A 25,187-nucleotide genomic window follows, 5' to 3' on the forward strand; every position below is an offset into this window, starting at 1 on the left:
GATCAGGCCAGTGTTTCCAGCCTTTGTGTTTATACCATGGACAGACAAACCCAATCACAAACCTTTGCCAGACTGGTAACATTTTATTTACATATCACTGCGCATGCGTAGACTGCACTGAGCCCCACACTGGGCTAAAATCTACTCACCACGGATGGGCAGATTGCCCTAATTGCCGAGCCCTGCATATCTGTGTACACATTATGCAAGTAAGTGTAAATATCTGCAAACACTGACCTGCTCGTTCCCCCAACCTCGCACGTGCTGGGAACTGGGAGCAGTTTCCCTGGACCCAGGCTGGAATCAAAGCCACCTCTGCTGGGAGCAGCCCTGGGCCAGATCCTCCTCCTACAGCCCAGGGGGGCTGCTCTCTGGGGGAGAGGAGGGGGGTCTCTCTTACCTGCCCCTGCAAGGGGCAGGGACTGGGCTGGGGGCACTGCCCTGGGAGAGGTTCCTACATCGCACCGGCCCTGCGGGAGATTCCCCTTCCTGGCAGGTGGCACTGAGGGAGCTCTGAGACTCCAGGGAAAAGGCCTCCAGCCTCCCAGGCCCTGGGATTAGGAGGCCCTGGAACCAGGCCCCCTGGAGTAGCACTGTGGGTAGGGGCCTCTGACCCACAAGGTGGCTGGCCCCAGAGCCCACAGCCTGAGCTTGCCCAGGCTCACGCCAAGGGGCTTTCTGTGGTGCCAGGCGGGGGAGGGAGGCCAGGCCCAGGCCGGTGGGAGAAGGGGCAGCGCCTGCCAGGGCAGCAAGGGGAGCTGCAGGGAGCGAGACGCGGCGTTTCTGCCTGGATCACTCAAGGGTCCTTCTGCGGGTGAAGCGCCTGTGACACCCCTGTGCTGCTGGGTTCTCCTGCCCCTCCCCTGGGAGGCCGTCTCCTTCGGGGGGCTCTTGACCTGACACTCATCCAAGGGCCACCTGGGCAAAGCCGCCTGCCCCAGGCACCTTCCATAGCTCAGCTGGCAGAGCAGAGGTCTGTAGCGGGTGCTCGGCAAGTGCCCTTAGGTTGCTGATTCAAATCCAGCTGAAAGGAGAGATTCTTCTCCCTCCCCCTGGCTGCAGGCTCGGCCTTAGGACCATGCGGCTGCCTTGGGTCTGTCCCTTTGGGGCCTGGTGCTGCTACAATTGACAAAAAGGTTTTGGGTTCCAGCTGCCAATCTAATGTCTTGGGCTGCGCAGGCCTTGAGTCATGGCAAGAGCTGGAGGGGAATGGGGAACGGCTGCACTTTGGAATGGGAAGGGGGTGTCTGGAACCATAAAGTAGAACAGTTTTAAAGCGGCTTTCAAGGAGGGCACCATGGCTTAGTTGGCTAAAGCGCTTGCCTTGTAAGTAAGATATCCTGTGTTCAATTCCCAGTGGTGCCTTGTTGCCAGGTCAATGGGTCTTTTCTTCCCACTGTCCCTCAACATGTATCTGGAGTTGATTTTACCTTCAGTTGAGCTTGGTGGTGCTCTCACAGTGGGAGTAGGATAGTAGCAAAGAGCAGGAGGTACCCTAGGGGTTTGATTTAGTGAGGCTTAGCTAGACTTGCTAAATCAAGCTCTGGAAGATGGATTGCAACAGCCGACTCTACCTGAGTGAAGACATAGCATAATGAGGCAATTAGTTAGATGCAAACAGCCCCATTGCTGGTGACTCACAGAGGCTACATCTACACTAGAAGTTTTCTCCTTAAAAAATATGTTAATAAGGGACTCAATTGCATGAGTCACAATCTCATTTGCATATTTTCTTCCAATGGGATTGTTTTGCAAAAACAAGTAGTGTGAACATTTTTTTTGCACAAAACCCCCTTTTTTCACAAGATTTTTATGCCCCCCAAAAGAGGTATCCTGATCTTGCAGAAAAAGGGGGTTTTGCACAAAAAGAAAACTTCCACACTGCTTGTTTTTGCACAGCAACTCCAGCACAAAATCAGTTTGCCAGAAAATATTCAAATAAGATCATGACTCACGCAAATGAGACCCTCGTTAGCACCTTTTTTGCTGAGAAAATTCATAGTGTAGACGTAGCCGGAGATTCTGGTGCTGATCATGCAATAGAAGCACATTATGTTTAAACAGCTGCCGTATGAATGTAGCTGAAAGTCACAAGGATCAATGATCTGTGTGAAAGGCAGGTGGCCAGTAATTAGAGCCCCATGGATGTTGTGTGCACAAAGGAAGGTAGGAATGTGCACCGGGCAGTGTGATAACGGTGTTTACTGTATGTTTGTAACAGGCTCCTGCCCATCTCCGGTAGATTTGGGCAACTCCTCCACCAATTGCAATACACACTAGGCCGTTCCTCCCCAGCTGGGTGTGGTTCTTGTTCTTCCGCACAGCACAGCCCGTGGAGACCAAGGACCTGCCTTTGGGCTTCCAAATCACACCCTTGTTGAATGGATGGAAACAGAAACCAGACACACAGCGGGTTTGAGCTGGCTCCAGCTGAGGGACGGGTTTGCCTGGTTTATGCACATTAGAACAGGACAGCAGTAAGGATTCGTCTTCATTTAAAGAATTAAAAAAAAATAGAAACCTTGAATGTAATGGAATTGGAGAGAGAAATGTTTCCATTGAATGGTCAGTTGGATTTGAAGTAACGCTCATATAATTTGTAGTCTTATCACTGAGCTACTCTCCCTGATGTTTGCACTGTTAGGAGTTGAGAAGGGATCAAGAGGCTTTTGTAGCCCATACACCCCTGGGCCTGTCTCCATCGCTTCTGCCTCTGCCAGGTGAAGGGAAGCCGCTGGGCCCAGCATCTTTCTACCCAACCAGGGCTGGCTTTTGGGGAGACAGAGGGGCCACTGGAGCTGCTTGGTCCCCTGGCTGTGTCCATGGGGAGGTGGCTCTGCTGAAAGCCAGACTGGTTTTCCTGTTGTTAGGCAGGACCCTGCAATCCATGTTCTCTCCTGCTTTTGTAGCCTCTGTTGCCTTCTGCAGGTGTCCCTTCTGATGGGACAGGCATGTTCTTCTCAGGGTTTGGGTACCATGTTGCCCTAGGAAGGCGTGTGGCCAAAACACAGGCCTGGCTGTGAGCAGGATTTGAACCTGCGCAGGGAGCCCCTATTGGGTTTTAAGTCCACCACCTTAACCACGTGGCTATCACAGGTCTAAGCAACAGCAGGCCAGGGAAAATGGCAAATAATCTCAGTGCCCAGGCCTGACGTCACCTGACCCACAGAATTCACACAGCAAACCCTTTCACCCGTCATGCAGAGGAGTCCTGGGTGCTCTGGTCTGAGGCTGGCTTAGAGGTGAGTTCAAGGGGAAACTTCACAAAGGAGATTCCAGGCAGCCAGGCCATGGGGGTCTCTGAGATGCCCCAGCCCTGCAGCCTGTCCCACCTGGCTGTTGCCATGGACCCTCTGTGAGGTCGCTGCCTCCCAGCCAATGAGCTGAGGTGCTGCACAAGGCCCTTGTGATGTCACTGCTGTCTTGCAGGCTCATGTCCTGCCCCTGGCCAGCCCCTTGGCATGTGTGAGCTGCTCCCCCTCTGCCCCCCTCACTCAGGGCTGGTTCTGGGGCTCACACAGGGAACATCAGAGGCTGCTCAGGGGGCCACATTGCTAGGCCAGGGGCCCTCCTGTGGGCCTGTGAGTGTTGCTGTCCCTGCTGTACAGACAGGGCCATAGAGCCTCAGGAGGCTGCAGCGGTGGGAGACACTTCCCTGGTTTCGGGAGGGAGACGAGACGTCAAGGCTCATGACTCAGAGCCAACTACAGATACCCGTGGAAAGCTGATTTTCAGAGGGGTGTGATCAGCCCTTCCTGTGCATCTGGCTTCTTCAAAGGGGCTTCATTAGGTGCTAGAAGTTGAAGAAGGGTCATTTAGAAGGGAGAATTTCTTTCCCTGGCAGACTTTTCTGTGTGCCCCAGTGGCCTAATGGACGAGGTACTGGCTTTCTAAGCCAGAGATTGTGGGTTTAAGTCCCACCTGGGGTGACAGTTTCTCTCACTAATGAAGAGTTTACCTTCTTCTGCTCTCTGAAACAGTTAGCAAGGATGCCTGAGTGTTTTTCTCCTCAGCAGTGCACAAGAGAGAAGCTATTGCCACTGGGCCTGCAGGGCAAGATGAGCTTTGCCTGCCCCCCTCAGCCTGACTCCCTACTTGGCCCCATTCCTGCCTTCCTTCTTGGGCTGACCCAGGGTCCAAAAGGGGCTGTGGCTGCTGCTGATGGAAGAAGCTCAGAGGCAAGGTGCTGGCAGCAAGAGATCCTGGCTGCCTTTTTTCCCTGGGTCTCTGTGCACCATGCCGGCCGCCAACCACCTTGACCAAACCTCAAACAGCTGGATGAGCCAGCCCACATCACAGTGAGTTGCTAGTGGCCCTGTCAGAGAAGAGCCATTGGCAGCTGCAGAGACATCCCTTCAGCTGCCGGATGCGCCTCCTGAAAGGGCTATTTGTGAGTTAGGTTCTGTTTGGTTGACTAGCTCAGTTGGTTAGTACCTGGAATTAATAATACCAAGATTATGGGTTCAAGCCGTGTATGTGTCAAAGCTGCTCCCCACGAAAAGCGGTGAGAGGGAGCCCTTGGCTGTGGGACCCACTTGTGCCTGTTGTTCAGGGTTAAATAAGTTCTTCCCCAGGAGGTTGCCTGTTCCCTTCCCACCTTGCATTGGCTGGGAATCAAATCAAGCAAGGGACAGCAAATGCCAGGCACTGTCATTGTCTGGGACACAGATAAAAACCCTCTTGGAGCTGTGATCCCAGGAGGAGTCTCTGCAGGCCCTGCAGTCCATGTGGAGGAACATGGACATTTATGGCTGAATGGCCAATGGTCTAGCAAAGAAAGGCCACTTCCCTTCTACCCCCACATCCTAGACCAAGTCAGAGCCAAGGTCAAGGAATCACAGCAGAGGTATGTGAGGGAAGAACCACATTGGCTGGGAATTGAACCCAGGTCAACTACTTGGAAGACAGCTATGCTCACCACTATACCACCAATGCCTACCTGCAAAACTCCTGTGAAAATAAGTGAGGGAAGCCCACGTCTGCCATGAGGCTGGCCAGAGGCGAGAGGGTGCCTGTGTGGTTTGGGTAAAGCAGAACTTCTTGGCCATTAGCAAAGATCAGGAGTGGTGACTCTGGGGTAGTGGCTGCCCTGCGCTCTCCGTGGTGTGAGGAGCCGGGCGGGAGAGGAGTCCCAGAGGTTGTTGGGTGGGAGAGTAGAGTTTATCAGACTTTGGGCTGAGCTCTAGAGCAGCCAAGGGAGAGGGGGGGAAGTGGCTTCTGGATACTCTGTGTGGCTCAGGGATGAGGACCAAGAGCTGTCCCTGTGTTCTTTGCTGTAAAGTGTTGTTTCTGGGTCCTTCGCCTAAGATGGAGCACTTCTGCCTTCCTGAGAGCCATGTCACAGGCACAAGCCCCCAGAGACCCCTCCAGGGACACTTCACAGGCAGGGCCAGACCGAGCCATTCCGGTGCCCCGGGCTGACAGTTCAATTGTGCCCCGGGTTGGGGGAGGGCGCATGCGCGGAGCTGGCAGTGGCAGGATGCACGTGCCTGACCTAGCCCGGCTACCACCAGTGGTGCGCAGCCCGAGGCTGCCTGGGGTGGGTAAGCCTGGCCATGCAGGGCCCTGCAGCCATGGGGAGAAAGGCGCTGCTGACCGGTGCTGCGGGGGTTAACGTGGCCCCCTTCCCCCGGGCAGCCGCTGCAGGGTGGCTGCTGGGAGCTACTGCAGCCCGCAATCTGGGAACCGGGCCTGTGATGCCTGATGGCAGCTATAAAGGGCAACTGCGGGACGCCCTGGCCAACTGTCCCAATGTCTCACAGCAGAAAAGACAGCAAAAGAGGCCAATGCAAACAGCCCCCTGGCAGCGAGGGAGTCAGCACGTCGGTGGGTGGGGCAGGGAGCTGGGGGCAGAGCTGGGCTCTAACTCGCTGGGTGACCTTGGCCCATTCAGTGAATCTCTCTCTGCCTCCATGGCCCTGTCTGTACAGCAGGGACAGCAACACTCACAGCCCCACAGAAGGGGGCTGGTTTGATGCTTCACCCCACGGCCCAGCAAGGAGCCCCCAAGCTCCCCCTGTGCTCAGGGAGCCAGGTTTCCCATGTGAATTCTGTGGGGCAGGTGATGTCAGGCCTGGGCACTGGGATTATTTACCAGTTTCCCTGGCCCTGGGGCACTGCTGCACTCAGAGCTGTGATGGCCGAGTGGTTAAGGCGTTGGACTAGAAATCCAATAGGGTTTCCTTGCGCAGGTTCAAATCCTGCTCACAGTGAGGCCTGAGTTTTGGCCACACCCCTAACCAGGGCAACAAGCTGCACAACCCCTGAGCCACTCTCCCCATCCCCAGTCAATCCCTTTCTGCACCTTCCGAGAGAGACGTGGGACATGGGGCTTCATTGTGGGTCCCTGAGCTCTAGGGAAACTCTCAGCTCCTGCAGCCTCTGCCCCCTGCCCAGCACCCCATGGCTCAGCCCTACCCCTGGGGGCTGCCCTGCTCCAGTGTGTGATAGGAGTTGAGTGAGAGGATGGAGTGTCTGGGGCTGCCCGCAAAGGTCCATCTATTAAGGGCAGAAATGTTGGGGATGTGATGTGGGTCACCCCCCCCCCCCCCCGGGCCTGTGTTGGGAGCAAAGGTCTAGAGAAATATTGTGTGTGTGGGGGGGGGGGCGTGGGTCTTGTTTCCTGCGCTAGCTCTGCAACTTCCCCCCAAGGCCTTGGCCAAAAATTAGTAACAGAATATTTGTCCAAGTTTATGTACAGAAAAAAACTGACAAGAATGTTTATGTTTCTGTGGTGGTTATGGTGTTTGCTGTTTGCTTAATATGCACAATGCAAAAGGCTCCTAGTTCAAAGCCAAGCAGAAATGGGGGGAGCTCTGATCTTATTGTGGCTCCCCAGATAAGCTCCTGCTGCTTGAATAAGCCCAACAACTGAGTAGCCAAGGAACAGCAAGAGGCCCTGTCCTACGAAGCAAGGGAGGGGCCAGTGTGTGTCCATCAAACAGACAGTCCCAGGCTCAGAGGGCCCCTTAGAGGGTCCCCCATCTCTTGCACTCCTCAGGCCCAGGGGAGCACATTAGTGCCAGCAACATGCTAATGTGGTGCCATGTTCCAGCCAGGCCAACAGGGAGTATTTCTTGTGGCCTTACCAGATTTCCCCCAAGTGACACTACAACTCAACTTTCCTCCTGCAGGGCAGCTTGCGATGACAGCTTTAAACAAACCCATCAACTTGAAGTTATTAGCCCTTATCAGCATATGCCAAAGCCTGGGATTGAACCAGGGACCTTTAGATCTTCAATCTAACGCTCTCCCCACTGAGCTACTTTGGCCATGATACTTTGGCTGTAATTCTCTGTCTGGGACATTGTGTAGCTGGGCTGCATGTCGTCATGCCCTGCCCAGGAAGGCGAGACTGGCCTCTCCACAGCGCCCCTCCCCCACAGCCCAGATTCCCTCTAAGCCAGGCCTGGGCAATACAGGCCAGCGGGTTGGATCCAGCTCATGAAGTCACCCAACACAGATTGGCCTCACAGACCCTAAAACAATGGTACGCCCCAGGCGTGCACCTAGAAGCTGTCAAGAATATCTAATTCATGTGTGATTTGTAAGCAGTTTAATGTTGCAGGAGGCCCACAGGCTAGCAGCCACACAGAAAGAAGAAACCTAGACATAAAATGACGGTTAGGAGAGCTTGCACCTGCAGGTGAAGGAAGCCCTCCCAGTACCTACTGATGTACCGTGCCACAACATCCAACCAGGCAACTACGTGTTCGTGAAGGAACATCGCAGAAAGAATTCCCTGACAGCCCGGTGGAAAGGACCGTTCCAATCGTTGCTCATCACCCACACAGCAGTAAAGGTGAACGAGCGCCCCTCGTGGATCCACGCAAGTCATGTACGCCGAACTGCAGATCCAACAGAGCTGATTGACCCCGTCACCCAGGACCCCTCCCTGGAGGAATCACCTGAGGACGAGGTTCAGCGGACCGAGGCAACAGACTCTCAAACCAGACTGTTACCAAACCGACCTCCACCAGGAGCTTCGAGGTACAACCTGAGAGGTAGGACTGTGCCAGCAAAGACCTACAGGTGAGCCTGGTGCCCCGTAGCTCTCAAAGGGGAATCCATTCCAGTATTGAGTGAACTAAGAGACTACGAAATCTCGAAGAGTGCCTGCAGAGGCAAGCCCAACAATACTAACTGATTAAGCTTAGTTAAAGAGACTGCTTTGCTAGTTGCTAGCTAATTACTATATTATTATTATTATTATTATTATTATTATCCTTTCTACTTTAGAAATTTAAGATACTATAATAGGATGAGGATTGTTTTCCTTCTTTTAGTAGTCAGAATAGCCTTAGTGTATAACTTTCCCCACCCTTATTGGGAAGCCCTGCAAAAGGTTGTGTCCCTCACCAATGCAAGTGACTGTTGGATATGTGAACAGCTCATAAAAGGCTCTAAAGGCCTTTTACCATTACAGTTTATCCCAACTCCTGCCTCCCTGTGGACCAGACCCCTAAAATTGAGATTTACTGGTAGTCAGTACTCTACAGGAGAGCGGGAATGGGTAGATGCCCAGAATGATAACACTGTGCCAGAAGTACATAGTCATGGGGGGGAACAGGCAGATTTGGCATAAAAAAACCTGATTGCCTCAGGGATTCCCCTTACTCAAGCATTACATCCATCAGGAACTATGTTTCCATTGTGTTTTGAAAGCAAAATTGGCACTGGTAAAGATCTGGGGTTGAATGGGCAGTGGGTCATTTACCCAGCAGATAAAGAAAACCTCCCCCTAAGATGAAAATTCATCCCAGCAAAAGAAGAATACCTAAGAATGTCTAGAATAACTTTAAGTAATACTCCAATAGGAGTATTAAAGGGGGGAATTGTGGGAGAAAAATCAAATAACTCCAATTGTGTCTAAAGGGGGGACTGTGCAGGAAATCAAAACTCTCTGAAAGAAAACTGCTGTAAGGGTTAAACAGTTTTCCAGGCCTCTCTCCCTGTATCAGAGTGAAATCAAATTAACTCTAATCAAAGACCCTTACGAATGACTATCTCAAATTCATGGATACTCCTAGTCTGTCACAATTTGTCATGTAAACCCTTATCTTTGTCACAGTTTGCCTTGTAGACTCCTCCACTCAAGTTCTCATGTGGCTTTGTTCTGTAAAACTTACTTCTAGCACTCCTGGGGTGAACAGAAGTCTCAGAGTGCTTCTGCTGAGACTTTGATATGTTAAAGAAAAACAATCCACAACTGAGCTGTCTAAGCATTCTGTATAAAGGATACCTGAATCTGTCTGTCAGGGCTGCTGCTTTCACTCTTGGAAGTGACAGCCTGCATGCATGCATCATAAAGTTTTCTCTTCTAGGTTACTCTCGTGCCTCACTGATTTGACCTCCAGCCTCGGACCCTTCTGGGGGCTCTGTACCCCAGGGGAGCGAGATTTCCCCCTTCACCACCCCTGACTAAACTGTGCAGCAGCCCAGCCTCAAAGCTGCTTACTGATCCCTTCCCAGCCAGGGGCTCTGGACTCTGCCCCTGGAGCTGCCCTGTCTTCTCCAGAGCCCTTAGGCTGGCACCGAGGAGGCCTGAGTCCAGGCAGTGTCCAGTGGAGCCCAGCAGAGGCAGAGGGAAGGGCTGGTACTTGGGGTGGGGCCGGGGGCTGTTCTGAAAGGCTGCAGGCGCCGTTAGACCCTTTTGTCCTTCCCTGTCTCACCCCAGCGCTGAGCAACACTCAGTGTCGGTCTGAGCATCCGTCCTGCTCTGGGACGTGTCTCTGTGGCAGGAACCTGCCCAGGCGGCTCTCGCAGTGAGGCCCCTCCCTGGCAGCACCGAGCAGTGAGAGCTGAGTGAAGGGGAGGCAGGACCAGGGGGAGAAGGCACCATGACTGTGTGAGAGGGAGGCTCTGCCCTGGCCAGTGGGGAATCGTTGCCTCTCCGAGGGGCCCAGGCCTGGTGGGTCATTTCCTCAGGTTACTGAGTGGGGGCTGGAGCCAGTTCTGGGTTGTCTCCTTCAACAACCAAACTGAACCAATGGATCTTGTGCCCACCTGACTGTGCGTTGGGCTAGTGCTGTGTGTGCCACAGAGCTTCCTGCAGGGCTGCCTGCATGGGAGAGGGGAGGGGCAGTTTGAGTCACCCAGCTCTGCCCCTGCTGAAAATGGCAAGTGTTGTCTTAGCAGTGAGGGAGAGGTGGGAAGGAGCCTGAAGTAACCTCTTGGGTCTCAGCTGCTGTAACATGTGGTAATGAGGTGAGAAAAATGACAAGGCAGTGGCCATGTGAAATCTCAGTCTGGTTTCCCTAACTGGGAATCAAACCCAGGCCACAGCAGTGAAAGGGCTGTATCCTAACCACTAGACCATCAGGGACACCTGAAACACACTTTTTTGCTCACCTACACCAGCCTTCGCAGGCCATTTTCTGTCCACTTCAGGATTGCGGGCCCATTCTCCTTTGCCCAGAGGGGACAAGAACAGCCAAACAGAACATCAAAGCAGCCAGACTGGGCCATGCCAGTTGTCCAACTAGCCCAGGATCCTGTCTCACAACAGCAGCCAATTTCATTGTCCGGAGGGAATCCTCAGGACGGACAGTTATTAAGTGATCCCTGCAGTCGCTCATTCCCAGCTATTGGAATACACCAGCTAGGGACACCTGCCCTGTCCATCCTGGTTAAATGCCATTGATTGACCTTTCCTGCATTAAATTATCCAGTTCTGTTTTGGACCTTCTTGTAGATTTCACCTTCACAACATCCTCTGGCAAGGAGTTCCACTGGGCACAAAAATGCTTCTTTTGGTCTATTTTCAACTTGGTTACTTACCAGTTTCATTCTGTCAGCCTGGTTCTTGAGTAGGAGAAAAAATAATTTATTTGCTTTCTGCACCCGTCATCATCGCATAAACCTCTGTCCCATTGCCCCTTGCTTGTCCCTTTCCCAAGCTGAGAAGAAGTTCCATGAAGGCTGGTGTCCAGCAGCTCCCTGCCCCAGTGTGGCTGGCTTTTGGGGACAGCAAGTAGGAAATGGTGAGGAGGGGGAGGGGGCTACTGGAGCCACTTAGCCCCTTGGCTGGCTCTGCCAGTAAAAAGGAAAACAGGGATTTCTCCCAACACTGGAGAATGTGGGTATCAATCCCACTGCCTCTCACATGCGAAGCGAGTGCTCTACCACTTGAGCTAATTCCCATGCTGTACAAAGTGTGTCCTTCTTGGAGGCTCTTCCTTCTCCACAGGGACGTCTGCCTTCTAGGTCAGTTAGTCCTGGGAAATGAGAATTCTCCAAAAAGGCCACAAGGGCAACACTAAGGAAGGAGACTCCCTGCAGCAAAGCCATGGGGGGGCTCTGAGATGGCCCCTGCCCTGCAGCCTGTCCCACCTGGCCATTGTCATGGACTCTCTGTGAGGTCACCGCCTCCCAAACTCCATTAGCCAATAAGATGCAGTGCTGCAAAAGCCCCTTGTGATGTCACTGACACAGGCAATCCTTAGGCTGACACTGGGGTGGCCTTGAGTCCAGACAGTTCCCAGCAGACCCCAGTGAGAGTGGAGGGAAGGGCTGGTCCTTGGGGTTGGGGCTGGGGGTTGTTCTGAAAGGCTTCAGGTGCCGTTAGACTCTTTTGTCCCTTCCTGTCTTCTGTCTTCTACTAGTGCTGAGCAATACTCAGGCTGTGTCTACACTGCACTGCTCTTCTGGAAAAACCTGCGCAAATTTCAAAACCCAGTTTCAGTTTGTGTAGCTTTTTCAGCTGCTTTTTCTGGAAGAGGCTTTTCCGACATTTGGCCTGTGGACACTGGGCAAGTCACACAAGGGAGGCAGCAGGAAGAGCCAGCCCAATACACCAGCCTCCCCAGGGTAGGGAAGGCCAAGCCACAAGCCTCCAGCAGCTGCCTGGCCTGATTCATCTCCCCTTCCCACACTGGCACCAAGAGGCATTCTCAGCTAACATCACCACCCTCTGTCACATGGGAGTTGGGCTCATCCCAGGAACAGGCTGCTCAGCAGCAGCTGCACTTACCTGGTCACCCAGGGGAAGCAGCAATAACAGAAGGCCTTGTGTTTCTGCCTGGCTTTGAACCAGGCACCTTTCGCATGTTAAGCAAATGTGATAAACACTACACCACAGAAACACACTTGGGTGCTTGTGGAACTTGGATGACTGTTTTGTTACTAGCTTTTTCTAAAAGGGGACTGCACCTTGTGAACACTCCACCTCTTGTTCTCAGGGAAGCCACTAACCTGAGTTGTCAGCTCCTCATTTCCTCACTAGCCCCTTGAGATTTGGAGCTCAAAGCTGGAGCTGCTGTGGAAGGAGGTGAAGCTACAGAAGCTGACAGGGGACAATCAGCGGGCGGAGGGTTATTTTTTCTCCTTCCTGGGCTGATGTGGCTAGAACTGAGGAGAAGAAAATCCTCTTCCCTTCTCCTCAGAAGATGGAAATTGCAGTTGGTTCTCTCTCTGGTTCTACTAAAGCTGGGCCCCAGGACTAGACTTTTCTTTCTAAAACCCTGGTGAAAGCAGAGAGTGAATTGCTTGTAGACTGAGACTTAAAGAAAGTCATTGCCCAGCATAAGGCTTGAAGCCATGACTCTGAGATTAAGAGCCTTATGTTGTTCTGCTAACTGAGCTAGCCGGGCTGTAACAAGTATTTTCATACCCCATCACAGAGTAGCAGGAGCCAAGTGTTCTCAACTGCCTGACTTGGCTCTTGCCTCCAGTGGGGGATTCTGATCTGTGGGGAGGTTTGAGCTCAAATCCCCCTCCTGACACACCCACTTCTTTCCCCACAAGGAGCGGCCCCATTTCCATCTCTCCAGGGACAGGAGAAGGGGCCGGTTTCAGGATTCCTTGCGCAAGAACCTCCCCATGTAGACCTAGCCCTGCAGTCAGAGTTTGAAGGCTGTACCAAGTGGCCAGGAATGACATCCCTTGTTTCAGTATTTTTCTTCTATACAATTATCAAGCTATATTTAGCTAAGCTGTTTGTGAGTAACTGGCACAGTAGCGCACATCCGCACAAGCGCAAACGACCTCACTAGTGGTGCACATTATGAAACTCACTCCACCCATGGATGGAAAATCTCAGAGGGAACACGGCCTCCCTGCCCATCTTCTTCCCTGCATTGGCAGCCACAGTCCCGTTCAGCCACTGGGACACCCCGGGAAGAGAGGCAGGAATGGGGCCAAGTGCAAGTCAGGCTGAGGGGAGCAGGCAAAGCTCATCTTGCCTTGCAGGTCCACTGGCAGCAGCATCTCACTTGTATTCTGCTGAGAGAAAAATATGCCTGAGAGAAACATGGGCCTCAAAAAGCTTGCAGCAGTTGCCAAAGTAGCTCAGTTGGGAGAGCGTTAGACTGAAGATCTAAAGGTCCCTGGTTCAATCCCGGGCTTTGGCAGAAGCCTTAGTCAATGCGGCTTAGTCTCTTTTGGCATCTCTCCATCTCTGGCAGGCCAGTATCTGCAGTCAGAGTTCAAAGGCTGTATCAAGAGGCTGGGAATGACATAATAAAGTTGATATTTCAGGGTTAGAAATGGGAGAGGGGATTTCATGTCACCTCAGAGATTGTTGACACAGTAGAACAGGGCTCTTGGCTTCAGCTGCTCCCAGCCTTGCGTCTCTGTTTTTAATTCCATGCCCCCAGAAATGAACAGTAACAGAGCCTGCCTCGGTCTAAATCTGAGGCTTCCCCATACTGAGGACACGCTATTTCTATTTTCTTAGACTGGAAGTTATTATGTTGATTTAAGCAATTTCAAAATAGTTTCCAAGTATACACATGCCCTTATAGTCCTGGTCTTCACAACATCCTCTGGCAAGGAGTTCCACAGGTTGACTGTGCGTTGTGTGAAGAAATTGTTCCTTTTGTTTGTTTTCAACCTGCTAATATCATGATGCATCCTTAGTTCTTCTATTATGGGAACAAGAAAAATACCTTTGCTTATTTACAGTCTCAAAACAGCCATGATTTATAGACCTCTATTTTATTTCCACTCTGTCTCCATCTTTCTAAGATGAAAAGTTCCAATCTCTCTTCATGTGGCAGCTGATCCAAACCTTTCATCATTTTTGTTGTGCTTGTCTGAAGTTTCCAATGCCAAGGTATGGGTTTTTTGTTGGGGGCGGGGGGTAAGGCAACCACATTTCCAGTCAGTGCTCAAGTTGTGGGCACAGCATGGATTTACAGAGATGTAATATGATAGTCACTGTCTTATTGACAAGGACCTTTTAAAATAATTTCTAACATCCCATTTGTGGCTCTACATGGAGTGGATGTTTTCAGAGATCTCTCCAGCTGTGACTTGTTGTAGGCAGATTTGTTTCCATTTAGTATGTGTGTTACTAATTGTTTATACTAATTATACGGAATAATTGCCAGACTCAGAGCTCACAGCAATTTTCCATGAAAAGTTGCTTTCCCCTCCCCATCATGGTGCTGGAAAAAGAGCTAGTAACAGAATAGTTAGCCAAGTTTAAGCACTTTTGTGGCTTTCTGTGGTGTAGTAGGTATGATGTTTGCCTAACATGCAAAAAGTCCCTGGTTCACAGCCAGGCAGAAACAGATGTTCTGCTTTCATTGCAGCTCCTCTTGGTGCCCAGGAAAGTTCAGGTCTTGCTGCCCATCCTGAGGCTAGGTATGGGGCCACCTCTTCCTGCTGCCTCCTTGTGAGACTGGCCCAAGGAGGAATAGGACAGAGAATGGAAGCCAAGCTGAGGGAGGCAAACCAGAGGCTCTGGGACTCAGTGGTTGAGGAGAACCCTCCCTCTTGTTCTACCAAATCCTGTGGGGGTGGGGCTGGCTGTGGGGAGGCAGAGGCCTGGGTTTGTCCCAGGGATGCTTCTTGCAGTCCAGGAGAAGAAGGGGGCTCTGGGTGGAAGGAAAACAAGCAACGCTGGTCCCAGTGGGCATGAGCTGAGGCTCCAGTTCAGCATAATTGAGTCACTGAGCTGAGGAAGTGGTGTTGGGTGGAGGTCCCATGGTGTAAGGAGCAGCACTTGGGCCTGGGAGTCCTGCAAGCTGAGTCCAAATCTCAGTGGGACCTGCTAGTGTTTGGCTGCAAAACCCTCCCACTTCCCACTTCCACTGCTTTGCCTTCCTTCCCCTTAGGTTCATGAGAGACAATTTCTTACCTAACGCTGGGACTAAGTCTAGACTGGCATGATTGGCATGATTTTCCGGAGATGCTTTTAATGGAAAAGTTTTTCGTTAAAAGCATTTGCGGAAAAGAGCGTCTAGATTGGCACGGATGCTTTTCCGCAAAAGCACTTTTTGCGGAAAAGCATCCGTGGCCAATCTAGACGCGGTTTTCCGCAAAAAAGCCCCGATCACCATTTTCGCCATCGGGGCTTTTTTGCACAAAACAAATCTCAACTGTCTACACTGGCCCTTTTGCGCAAAAGTTTTTCGCAAAAGGGACTTTTGCCTGAACAGGAGCAGCATAGTATTTCCTCAAGAAGCACTGATTTCTTACAGTAGGGAGTCAGAGCTTCTGCAGAAATTCAAGCAGCCAGTGTAGACAGCTGGCAAGTTTTTCCAGAAAAGTGGCTGATTTTCCGGAAAAACTGGCCAGTCTAGACACACCCATTAAGTCTCCCTCTGTGCCTTGTGCTGGGGAGCCTGACCCCTGCAGGGAACCTTGGGGTAGCCACTGCTACAGCAGGAATTTGGGCATCAGGTCACCCCACTGGGGACAATGGAGGGAAGAGAAGAGTTTTCCCTGCTATTGGGGGAAGCTGGCCAGGCCAAGGCCCTTTCAGCCACTGGGTCTGTGCAGGCTGGAGCCTCCTCCTACCAGCTCTCTGGCCCGAGTCCTGCAAACACCTGAGCCTTTTGCCTGCTTCTGCTTCCCTGTCCATAGCAGGAGGCAAAATGAGGGCAAGTCAACAAAACAAACACCCCAGGGGCCAGCATAGGGCTTGAACCCATGATTTTGGCATCATTAGCACCACGCGCTAACCAACTGAGCTAGCCAGCAAACAAAAGTGCAGTTCACAAGTGGCCCTTTCAAGAAATGCGCCTCACACAGCTGCAGCGATGTCTCTGCAGCTGCCAAGGGCTCTTCTCTGCCAGGGCCACTAGTGACTCACTGTGATGTGGGCTGGCTAGTCCAGCTGGTTTGAGGTTCGGTCACGGTGGCTGCAGTCAACATGGTGCACTGAGACCCAGGGCAAAGAGGCAGCCGGATTCTCTTGCTGCCAGCATCTTGCCTCCCAGCTACTTCCCTGTCAGCAACAGCCACAGCCCCTTTCGGCCACTGGATCAGCGCGGGAAGGGAGGCGGGAATGGGGCCATGCCATTCCACTCACAGCGCACTACATCATATCCTGCACATGCAGGCTGCCTGCACACAGCATCCCAGCCTGCACATGCTAGCAGCTGGCCGCTGAGCATAGGGAGTGGCTCTGGCAGCGGTGAGGGATTCATGTGTGGTGGCAGCTCACATTTTCCTAGGTCCTCCTGGGACACAGAAGAGGCCTCCCCTGGCCACCCATGGAACTGCTGGTTCGGGAAAAGCCAAATGAGCCATGGTGCCCTCCTCAGGGAGTTTGGTGAAACTGTTCTACTCTATGGTCCCAGACAACACCTTTGACTCCCAAAGTGCAGCCATTCCCCATTTCCCTCCAGCCCTGGCAGTGTCTGGCTCCCTGGGCACAGAAGGCTACAGCTCAGTGGGCAGAGGCTCTGACATGCACATCTCCCCCAGCCGCTGGGACTGTAGAATTTACCTTTGAGGTTTGGCATAGTTTGGGGGAGGGAGAAGTGCAGCAAACATTGATCATCTGGCTTGTAAATCCCTTGGTCCTAGGGTTTGGGTTGGAGTCCCCAGGAGGGGACCCGGCCTTCTTCAATTTGCTGGAAGGAGGTGAAGCTACAGAAGCTGACGGGGACAATCAGTGGGCGGAGGGTTATTTTTTTCTCCTCCCTGAGCTGATGTGGCTAGAACTGAGAAGAAGAAAATCCTCTTCCCTTCTCCTCAGAAGATGGAAATTGCAGTTGGTTATCCCTCTGCTTCTACTAAAGCTGGACCCCAGGACTAGACTTTTTTTTTCTAAAACTCTGGTGAAAACTGAGAGCCAATTGCTTGTAGACTGAGAAAGTGAGTTAAAGAAAGGAACTGCCCAGCACAGGGCTTGAACCCATGACCCAGAGATTAAGAGTCTCAGGCTCTACCAATTGAGCTAGCCAGGCTCTGTACAAAAAGTTTCCTAATATCCCATCCCAGCATAACAGGAGCCAAGAGTTCTCCACTGCCTGACTCAAGGCTCTTTCTTGCCCATAATGTGGGGTTCTGGTCTGTGGAGAGGTTTGAACTCGAACCCCACTCCCGACACACCCACTTCTTTCCCCACAAGGAACGGCCCCATTTCCATCTCTCCAGGGACAGGAGAAGGGCTCTGGCCTGTTCTCTGCAAAATGCTCAGCCTGTTTCATTTTCTGCAGGAACGAGTGGGATCCATGCGCCCTGTTCCCCAGTGAGAGGTATGTGTCCTCTTCCCCCCTTTCCACAGACACAGCAGGCCAGGGGGCTATGAGCCTCCAGAGGCCCCTTCCTACTTGGCCTCCCACAAAGCTGGGGTGAAAAATTCCTAGACCCCAGCCCTCCTGCCAGGGCAGAGGTAGCAGGATTCACTCCCATCTTCTCCTGCCTGTGCCCTGGTGCTGAGGGGCCGGCCCCTTTCCTGCTGCCCCAACTCTTATTCCCACAATGCACTTTGTGCAGGGGCCATTGGTGTTTGTGCCAAGGTTCATGGCTGGGAGCCAGGACTCAGGACCCTTCCCCCAATTCCTCCTCTGACCCGCTCACACTGTCTGGCTGCCTCCAGCACGGGCTGAGCTCAGGAGTCAGGTGGGTGACCTGCCCTGCAGCTGTGATGGCATCAGGCCCTTCCCGCCAGCCTGCTCCGACTGGAGATGGAGCTCCAGTGGCCTCAGACACCCAGCAAGAGGAACAAAATTTTCTCCAGTGAACCTCAGGGTATAGAAGCCAAAGCACCTGAACCTTGTAACAACCAGCTCAGTCTTAGGAGGTCCCACTGAGATTTGAACTTAGATTGCAGGATTCAGAGTCCTGAGTGCTGCCCCTTACACCATAGGACCTGTGGTGTGAAAGTGCAGTGGGCACCTCTGACTCTCAGCTCTCAGGCTGGCCTCTGCTCTCCTGGCTCCCTCCAGCTACTTCATCTCCCAGGACTCCCTGTGAGAAATGTGTCACTTTCACCCCTGGGAGCAGCTCAGCCAGGCAAAGGGGCTGCCTGGGGCAGGACATTAGCCCTGGAGGGCAGGGGTGGGTGTGGCAGTGACATCACAAGGGCCTTTCGCAGCCCCTCAGCTTATTGGCTAATGGAGTTTGGGAGGTGGTGACCTCACAGAGAGTCCATGACAGTGGCCAGGTGGGCCAGGCTGCAGGGCAGGGGCCATCTCAGAGGCCCCCCCCCCCCCCCCCCCCCATGGCTTTGCTGCAGGGAGTCTCCTTGAGAGTTGCCTTGAGGCCTTTTCGGAGCCTTCTCCTTTCCCACGACTAACTGACCTAGATGACAGATGTCGCTGTGGAGAAGGGTTAGGGTTAAGTGCCTCCACAAAAACCTTTGTAAATGCAGCAGCGGAATTAGCTCAAGTGGTAGAGTACTTGCTTAGCATGCGAGAGGCAGTGGGATTGATGCCCACATTCTCCAACTGCAGCTCAGCTCTTATCCATTATTTTCACTGTCAGGGGCTCAGTGGCCCCCTCCCTCTTCCTACCTGCTCTCCCAAAAGAGACAGACCTGGCTCCCCTTTCTTTGCCACCAGCAATTGCCGTGCTGCAAAGCAGAGAGTGGAGATATCAGGCTCTGTGGTGCAATGGAAAGCATGTTGGACTTTTAAGCTGCAACAAAATGCAGGACTGTGTAGCACTTTAAAGACTAACAAGATGGTTTATTAGATGATGAGCTTTCGTGGGCCAGACCCACTTCCTCAGATCAAATAGTGGAAGAAAATTGTCACCACCATATATATCAAAGGATACAAAAAAAAACCGAACACATATGAAAAGGACAAATCAAATTTCAGAACAGAACGGGGATGCCGGGGGGGGAAGGTAAATGTCTGTGAGCTAATGATATTAGAGGTGATAATTGGGGAAGCTATCTTTGTAATGGGTAAGATAACTAGAGTCTTTGTTAGGACCCCACCGTAAAGTGTCGAATTTTAGCATGAATAACAGTTCAGAGGATTCCCTTTAAAGTGCAGTTTTAAAAGGCTTTTGAAGCAGGATGCAGGTAATTAAGCCATTGAGATAATGTCCTTTCTGGTTGAAATGGCAAGAAACTGGTTTTTTCTGTATTTTGTTTCAGCTACCCTAGACTAACATGGCTACTTTTCTATCACTATTTTAAGCTGCAGTGATTCATGTGAGCCCAGCTAGACATTCAAAGTTTGTGGGTTCAAGTCCCACGAGTGTCACTTTAGCTCCTTTCTCATTTCCAGGGCGCAGCTTTTACAGACCAGGCAATCCTTAGGGTGAAACTGGGTTGGCTTGAGTCCAGACAGTTCCCAGCAGACCCCAGTGAGGATGGAGGGAAGGGCTGGTTCTTGCGGTTGGGGCTGGGAGTTGTTCTGAAAGGCTTCAGGTGCCATTAGATCGTTTCATCCTTCCCTGTCTCCTACCAGTGCTGAGCAACACTCAGGCTTTGTCTGCCCTACACTGCTCTTCTGGGAAAAGCTACGCAAACTTCAAAACCCAATTTGTGCAGCTTTTTCTTCTGCTTTTTTTTTGTCTGTTTGTTTTTTTGGAAGAGGCTTTTCCGACATTTGGCCTGTTACACTGGGCAAGTCACACAAGGGAGGCAGCAGGCAGAGCCGGCCCAATGTACCAGCCTCCTAGGGCAGGGGAGGCCAAGGCACAAGCAGCTGCCTGGCCTAATTTATCTGGCTTCCCCAGGTTGGCACCCAGGGGCATTATCAGCTGACGTTACCCCCCGTCACATGAGCATTGGGCTCATCAACAGGCTGGTCAGCAGCAGCTGCAGTTACCTGGGCACCGCAATAAGAGAAGACCCTGTGTTTCTGCCTGGATTTTTACCAGGGACCTTTTGCGTGTTAGGCAAACATGATAACCACTACACCACAGAAACACATTTCAAGGGATGGAACTTGGCTGACTGTTCTGTTCCTAGCTCTTTCTAACACCCTGCTCTGCAGAGGAGGGGGATGCTCCTTGTGAACACTCCACCTCTTGTTCTCAGGGAAGTGCCTAATTTCCTCACCAGCCCCTTGAGATTTGTAGCTCAAAGCTGGAGCTGCTGTGGAAGGAGGTGAAGCTACAGAAGCTGATGGGGGACAATCAGCCGGTGAAGGGTTATTTTTTCTCCCCCCTGGGCTGATGTGGCTAGAACTGAGAAGAAGAAAATCCTCTTCCCTTCTCCTCAGAAGATGGAAATTGCAGTTGGTTCTCTCTTTGGTTCTACTAAAGCTGGACCCCAGGACTAGACTTTTTCTTTCTAAAACCCTGGTGAAAACTGAGAGCCAATTGCTTACAGGCTGAGAATGTGAGTTAAGGAAGGGCTCTGCCCAGCATGGGGTTTGAACCCATGACCCTGAGATTAAGAGTCACATGCTCTACCAACTGAGCTAGCCAGGCTGTGTGGGAAATGCTTCCTAATATCCCATCTCAGGGGAACAGGAGCCAAGTGTTCTCCACTGCCTGACTCAAGGCTCTTTCTTGCCCATAATGTGGGGTTCTGGTCTGTGGAGAGGTTTGAACTCGAACCCCACTCCCGACACACCCACTTCTTTCCCCACAAGGAACGGCCCCATTTCCATCTCTCCAGGGACAGGAGAAGGGCTCTGGCCTGGTCTCTGCAAAATGCTCAGCCTGTTTTATTTTCTGCAGGAAGGAGTGGGATGGTTGTGCCCTGTTCCCCAGTGAGAGGTATGTGTCCTCTTCCCCTTTTCCACAGACACATGAGGCCAGCCAGAGGCGAGAGGGTGCCTGTGTGGTTTGGGTAAAGCAGAACTTCTTGGCTATTAGGCAGAGACCAGAAGTGGTGACGGTGGGGTAGTGACTGCCCTGCACACTCCAGGGTTTAAGGAGCTGGGCAGGAGAGGAGTCCCAGAGGTTGTTGGGTGGGAGAGTAGAGTTTATCAGACTTTGGACTAAGCTCTAGAGCAGCCAAGGGAGAGGTGGGGAAGTGACTTCTGGATACTCTTTGTGGCCCAGGGATGAGGACTAAGAGCCGTCCTTGTGTTTTTTGCCGTAAAGTGTTGTTTCTGGGTCCTTTGCCTAAGATCGAGCACGTCTGCCTTTCGGAGAGCCATGTCTCAGGCACAAGACCCCAGAGACCCCTTCAGGGACACATCACAGGACCAAGCAAGGGGCAGAAACACTGGGCACTGTCAGTGTCTGGGCCAGAGATAAAGACCCTCTTGGAGCTGTGATCCGAGGGGGAGTCTCTGCAGGCCCGGCAGTCCAGGTGGACGAATGCAGACATTTATGAACATAAAAACATAAGAACGGCCATACTGGGTCAGACCGAAGGTCCATCTAGCCCAGTGTCCTGTCTGCCGACAGTGGCCAGTGCCAGGTGCCCCAGAGGGGGTGGACCGAAGACAACGATCAAGCGATTTGTCTCCTGCCATCCGTCTTCAGCCTCTGACAAACAGAGGCCAAGGACACCATTTTATCCCCTGGCTAATAGCCTTTTATGGACCTAACCTCCATGAAATTATCTAACATATGGCTCAATGGCTGATGGCCTTGCAGAGAAAGGCCACCTCCCCACTCCTGCATCCTAGCCCAAGTCAGACCCAAGGTCAACGAATTGCGGGAGGGGTATGTGAGGGCCTGTGAGGGCAGGTCCCGCTCTGGGGAAGCACCGCAGCACTGTGCATACTGTGAGGAACTGGACCGAATCCTGGGGTGTGGGGAGCCCCTGTCTCCAGGGATAGTTGTGGAGTCTGGGATGGAGACACCTGGGCAGCAGCGGCGGCAGCTTCAGGATGACAACGCTGATGACCTGCAGTGCCAGGAGATGCAGGAGGACTCCCAAACGGCTTCAGGCAGCGGGGAGGGAACATCAGGTGAGTGCTGGGAGGTTGCAACACCCAGGACATGTCGACACTTGCAGTCTCCTTCAGGAGAGGGATGCAAATGGAGACATTCGAAATTGTAAATGAAACCGGGATTTAAATATCCTGCGTTACATTTGCATAATCGCGTCCGGGTGCTGTTTCAAAATACTTTATTATGAAATAAAAAACAGTGTTTAGATGCAGTTATTTGGGGAGAAAACCCTTCTTCCGAAATAACCCTTAAACACTCACCTCTGGTCTGGACCTAACAGCAGTGTCAGCATTTGCTAGTCGGGGCTCTGGACAGCACCTGCACAGAGGGAGATGGGAACTGCAGGACGCCCTGGCCAACTGTTCCAATGTCTCACAGCAGAAAAGACAGCAAAAGAGGCCAATGCAAATAGCCCCAGGGCAGCCAGGGAGTCAGCACATTGGTCTGTGGGGCAGGGAGCTGGGGGCAGGGCTGGGCTCTAACTCACTGGGTGCCCTTGGCTTGTTCAGTGAACCTCTCCCTGGCTCTATGGCCCTGTCTGTACAGCAGGGACAGCAACACTCACAGCCCCACAGGAGGAGGCTGGTTTGATGCTTCACCCCATGGCCCAGCAAGGAGCCCCCATGCTTCCCCTGTGTTCTGGGAGCCAGGTTTGCTGTGTGAATTCTGTGGGGTAGGTGAGGTGAGGTCTAGGCACTGGGATTAGTTACCAGTTTCCTTGGTCTTGGGACATTGCTATGTTCACAGCTGTGATGGCTGAGTGGTTAAGGCGTTGGACTTGAAATCCAATAGGGTTTCCCTGCGCAGGTTCAAATCCTGCTCACAGCGAGGCCTGTGTTTTGGCCACACCCCTAACCAGAGCAACAAGCTGCACAAACCCTGAGACTCTCTCCATGTCCCCAGTCAATCCCTTTCTGCGCCTTCCGAGAGAGACACGGCGCATGGTGCCTCATTATGGGTCCCAGAGCTCTAGGGAAACTCTCAGCTCCTGCAGCCTCTGCCCCTTGCCCAGCACCACATGGCTCAGCCCTACCCCTGGGGGCTCTCCTGCTCCAGTGTGTGATAGGAGTTGAGTGAGAGGATGGAGCGTCTGGGCCTGTCATGAAGGGCAGAAATGCTGGGGATATGATGTGGGTCACTCCTCCTGAGGCACACAGCCCCCCCCCCCCCTCCGCCGTGTTGGAAGCAAAGGGTCTAGAGAAGTATTGGGGGGGGGGGGTCTTGTTCCCTGCTCTTGCTCTGCCTTGGGCAAAGAATTAGTAACAGAATATTTGTCCAAGTTTATGTACAGAAAAAAACTGACAAGCATGTTTCTGTGGGGTGGTGGTTATCATGTTTGCTTAATGTGGAAAAGGCTCCTGGTTCAAAGCCAGGCAGAAAGTGGAACAGGGGTTCTGCTCTTATTGTGGCTCCCCAGGTAAACACAGCTCCTGCTGCTTGGGATAAGCCCAATTCCCAGGCTGAGTAAAGCAAGGAACAGCAGGAGCCCTGTCCTAGAAAGAGAGGGGCCAGTGTCTGGCCCAGACAGACTCAGGCTGGGAGGACAAAGCTGCCTGACATCTCTAGTGTTCCTCAGGCGCAGGAGGACACATTGGTGCTAATAACATGCAGTGCCATCGTCCAGCCAGGCCAACAGGGAGTGTTTCTTAGGGTAGCACCTGATTTCCTGCAAGTGTAGCCCTTGTACCTTCCCCCTGGAAGGATAGATACCCAGCCTGTAGCTCAACTTTCCTCTTACACAGTAGCTTGTGATGACAGCTCTAAGCTAACCCATTAACAATTGAAGTTACTAGCCCCTGTTAGCACATGCCAAAGCCTGGGATTGAACCAGGAACTTTTAGAGCATCAGTCTAATGCTCGTCTAACTGAGCTACTTTGCCTTTAAAAAGCCTGTCTGGGATGTGTGGCAGCCGGGCCACATGTCGTCATGCCCTGCCCAGGAAGGCCAGACTGGCCTTTCCACAGCGCCCCTCCCCCACAGCCCAGAGCCAAGGTTCCCTCTAAGCCAGGCCAATACAGGCCAGCGGGCTGGATCCAGCCCATGAAGCCACCCAACATGGCAGCAAGAAGCCTCAGGCAGATTCCCTGCTCGCCCTGCCCCCACGCACAGCTGAGAGAAGGGGCTGCTGGGCCCTTTGTGTCTCTCAGCTGTAGAGGAAAAGGCTTCAGGCCTGGTCCCTGCTCCCAGCTTGTTTGTGGCCAATGGGAGCTGCCTGCTTGAAGCCCTGGCCAGTCCCCACAAGCTCTTATTCACCCAGGCGTAAGACCTGTACCGCCTGCGCAGGGAAGGGGCTGCCTGAGAAATGTGCTTGGTTGCTGGGAGTGTCTCCCCCAGTGTGTCCCACTGGCACCCCAGCCCCTCCCTTCCCTCAACCCACAGGCCCTCCCGATGATGGAAAAGGGCGAAGACTCAGCATATTTCATGAGTACAGATGAAGCTGGCTTCCCTGACTGAGAATTGAACCCAGACCTCAGCAATGAAAGTGCTGAATCTTAGCCACTAGACCATCACGGACACATGAACATGAACATGCACCTCTCCTTAGCTACCCTTGCCTTTCACAGACCACTTTCTGTCCCCTTCAGGATGCGGGTCCATTTTCCATTGCCCAGAGGGGACAAGAACAGAAACCAAACAGAACATCAGAACAGCCAGACTGGGCCATGCCAGTTGTCCAACTAGCCCAGGATCCTGTCTCACAACAGCAGCCAATTTCATTGCCCAGTGGGAATCCTCAGGACAGACAATTGTTAAGTGACCCCTCCTGTCGCCCATTCCCAGCTTCTAGAATACACCAGCTAGGGACACCTGCCCTGTGCATCCTGGTTAAATGCCATTGATTAACCTTCCCTGCATTAAATTATCCAGTTCTGTTTTGGAGCAAATGTCTTGGGCTGCGCAGGCCTTGAGTCATGGCAAGAGCTGGAGGGAAGTGGGGAACGGCTGCTCTTTGGGAGTTAAAAGTGTTGTCTGGAAACATAAAGAGCCGTTTTAAAGACCCTTTGGAGGAGGGCACCATGGCTTAGCTGGCTAAAGCACCTGCCTCATAAACAGGAGATCCTGGGTTCAACTCCCAGTGGTGCCTTGTTGTAACCTTTGCTCACACTTACTTATGCCCTTTTGGGACACAGAAAAGGCCTCCCCTGGCCAGTGGCCACCCATGGAACTCCTGGTTCAGGAAAAGGCTGATTGG

General features: G+C 52.5%; 1 protein-coding gene and 11 non-coding genes across 15 annotated transcripts in view; 6 read left to right on the top strand and 6 right to left on the bottom strand.

Annotated features, from left to right (window-relative positions):
• LOC142821611 (uncharacterized) overlaps positions 1-25,187 on the top strand; it is a 201,383-nt gene that overhangs the window by 17,617 nt on the left and 158,579 nt on the right. The gene's annotated exons all lie outside the window — the stretch shown is intronic.
• TRNAT-UGU (transfer RNA threonine (anticodon UGU)) lies at positions 1,292-1,365 on the top strand. Its single transcript has one exon. It is a non-coding gene; the product is annotated as a tRNA-Thr (tRNA).
• On the bottom strand, positions 4,864-4,935 carry TRNAG-UCC (transfer RNA glycine (anticodon UCC)). The gene has a single exon. It is a non-coding gene; the product is annotated as a tRNA-Gly (tRNA).
• On the top strand, positions 6,131-6,212 carry TRNAS-AGA (transfer RNA serine (anticodon AGA)). Its single transcript has one exon. It is a non-coding gene; the product is annotated as a tRNA-Ser (tRNA).
• Positions 7,199-7,271, bottom strand: TRNAF-GAA (transfer RNA phenylalanine (anticodon GAA)). Its single transcript has one exon. It is a non-coding gene; the product is annotated as a tRNA-Phe (tRNA).
• TRNAE-UUC (transfer RNA glutamic acid (anticodon UUC)) lies at positions 10,253-10,324 on the bottom strand. Its single transcript has one exon. It is a non-coding gene; the product is annotated as a tRNA-Glu (tRNA).
• On the top strand, positions 13,277-13,349 carry TRNAF-GAA (transfer RNA phenylalanine (anticodon GAA)). The gene has a single exon. It is a non-coding gene; the product is annotated as a tRNA-Phe (tRNA).
• On the bottom strand, positions 17,069-17,141 carry TRNAK-CUU (transfer RNA lysine (anticodon CUU)). The gene has a single exon. It is a non-coding gene; the product is annotated as a tRNA-Lys (tRNA).
• On the bottom strand, positions 19,993-20,065 carry TRNAV-AAC (transfer RNA valine (anticodon AAC)). The gene has a single exon. It is a non-coding gene; the product is annotated as a tRNA-Val (tRNA).
• TRNAK-CUU (transfer RNA lysine (anticodon CUU)) lies at positions 20,499-20,571 on the bottom strand. Its single transcript has one exon. It is a non-coding gene; the product is annotated as a tRNA-Lys (tRNA).
• On the top strand, positions 22,740-22,821 carry TRNAS-UGA (transfer RNA serine (anticodon UGA)). The gene has a single exon. It is a non-coding gene; the product is annotated as a tRNA-Ser (tRNA).
• Positions 25,006-25,079, top strand: TRNAM-CAU (transfer RNA methionine (anticodon CAU)). Its single transcript has one exon. It is a non-coding gene; the product is annotated as a tRNA-Met (tRNA).

Source organism: Pelodiscus sinensis, chromosome 31 (genome assembly GCF_049634645.1).
Source record: "Pelodiscus sinensis isolate JC-2024 chromosome 31, ASM4963464v1, whole genome shotgun sequence".
Taxonomy (NCBI): Eukaryota; Metazoa; Chordata; order Testudines; family Trionychidae; genus Pelodiscus; species Pelodiscus sinensis.